The 2,150-nt window shown below is 54.2% G+C and overlaps 1 protein-coding gene and 1 non-coding gene across 3 annotated transcripts in view; one reads left to right on the top strand and one right to left on the bottom strand.

The window, feature by feature from the left end:
• The window catches only part of Polr3h (RNA polymerase III subunit H), a 16,904-nt gene that overhangs the window by 1,482 nt on the left and 13,272 nt on the right, over positions 1–2,150 (top strand). The window lies entirely within an intron of this gene.
• Positions 1,236–1,443, bottom strand: LOC113456767. The gene has a single exon (XR_003377508.1). It is a non-coding gene; the product is annotated as a small nucleolar RNA U3 (small nucleolar RNA).

A 2,150-nucleotide genomic window follows, 5' to 3' on the forward strand; every position in this document is an offset into this window, starting at 1 on the left:
CTGTGTGTGCCACAGCCCACAGAAGGTCAGAGGACAGTTTATGGATCCTTCCACCATGTACATCACTGGGATTGAAATCAGCTGTCAGGTTTGGAGGCTGGTGGCTTTCCCAGCTGAGCCTTCTCACTGGCCCCTGGGATTTATTTGGTTACTGTGTTTCTCTTTCCATGGATACAGGGGTCTTCTCAGACTTATTCCTTTAACTACCTCCAACACAGCCAGGGTGTGGTGGGAGATACAGAGGCTCTGGCCCTGTGGTGTACAGTGAAGGGAAGAAAAGTCTTGACTGGCAGGGTCTCAGAGTTGAGGGTAAATGCCAGGAAGGGCAGGCATTCACACACCTGGGGAACAGGAGAAGCCAGGTGGAGGCTCTGTGGTGAGGGTTGGAGCAGGCTGGGTATGAGGATCTGTGCAGGCAGAGTCATGCGCACGTGCAGAGGCCCTGAGGAAGGAGGGGTTGGTGGCCTCACGGGGCACCAAGGAAGCTGGCGTGGCTGCAACAGTGAGGGAGGACACTGTAGGAGACGGTATTCGATTCGGAGAGGTGGCGGCAGAAAGAGCAAGACTGGCTGGCTTTCTATAGGAGACAGGCGATCCCTCTACGGGAGACTGAGGTCGGGAGGAGGCACACATACAAACCTGAGGCCTGGCCGCTGGGGGAGCGAATCCACGGTCTCTGACTTATTTTGGTTTGGCCTTGCAATCAGAGAGGCCTGCCTGCCTCTGCTGCGCAGGTGCTGGTATTAAAGGTATGTGCTGGAGCCAGGCGATGGTGGTGCACACCTTTAATCCCAGCACTCGGGAGGCAGAGGCAGGCGGATCTCTGTGAGTTCGAGCCCAGCCTGGTCTACAGAGCTAGTTCCAGGACAGGCTCCAAAAAAAAAGGTATGTGCTGTTGTCTCAGCCACAGTTCAGTTGCCATGGAGAGACACCATGACTAAGGCAGCTTCTGGAGGTTTAGTCTGTTAATCAAGGCGGGGCACACATGGTGCTGGAGCATCAGCTGAGCCTACCTTTAGATCCACAGACCAAGAGAACAGCAATTTTAAAGCCCACCCCACTGGAACACTTCCTTCAGCAAGGCCACACCTCCTGATCCTTCTGATCTTTCTGAAATAGTGCCTCTCCCTGATGCCTGAGCATTCAAATCCATGGGCCTGAGGAGGCCATTCTTATCCAACCCCCCACAGCCACCACATCCAGGGATTCTTTTGTTAATTTTTTTTTCCCTGAAATCCATGCAGACTGCCCTCCCTCCCTCTCCCTCTCCAGAGGGAGAGAGCAGATCATCAGCTGCGAGAGGTACCTGAAGAAAGGCGGCAGCCCGAGCTGCCTCACCCTCAGGAGGGAACCACATCTCGTCCTCATGGTCGCGGGTGCCCCACACAGTCAGAGAAGCCTCTCCAGTAAGACTATAGAGATGTTCCCTGATGGTGCACGCCTTTAATCCCAGCACTCGGGAGGCAGAGGCAGGAGGATCTCTGTGAGTTTGAGGCCAGCCTGGTCTACAGAGTGAGTTCCAGGACAGCTAGGGCTGTTACACAGAGAAACCCTGTCTCGAAGAACTAAAAAAGGAAAAGAAATTCCTGAAAGTGTAGTCTTCATTAATTTTTTGAATTCCATGTATTTTGCATGTGGGTGTACATATCACAGCACGTATGTGTAGGTGAGGACAGCTCTGAGGAGATGGTGAGTCTCCTATGTGGTCCTGGGCTGCAGCTTAAGTCGTCCGGATTGGTGACAAGCACCTTCACTGCTGGAGCCTTTGGCCAATTCCACCTCCCACTTATTTTTGAGGCAGGGTCTCATGGGACCTGAGCCAGGATGTCTCTGCCTCCACCTCTCAATTCGCTATACCTGGCTGAGGCCAGGTCACTGACCCCTGTGAGAGGCGCCCCCACAGAAGAGCTCACCGGGAGCTCTGCCCCAGCTCTGAAGGGCTCTGCTGCTTCTGAGTCCCTGCCAGCTCTGGTGAGGTGTGTGATTTAGAGGGTGGCGGATGTGCAGACACCGAGACAAGAATACCAGAGTGTGGGTTTGGGGGGTGTGGGGCTCTCTCTCTTGAAGGGCTTGCCCACATACCCCTGTGAGAGCCCAGACTCTGTGTGTGTGAGCTGGTCTGAGTGTGGCAGGGTTCCTTTTTTTTTTTT

The sequence above is a fragment of the Microtus ochrogaster genome, chromosome 15, assembly GCF_000317375.1.
Source record: "Microtus ochrogaster isolate Prairie Vole_2 chromosome 15, MicOch1.0, whole genome shotgun sequence".
In the NCBI taxonomy this organism is placed as follows: Eukaryota; Metazoa; Chordata; class Mammalia; order Rodentia; family Cricetidae; genus Microtus; species Microtus ochrogaster.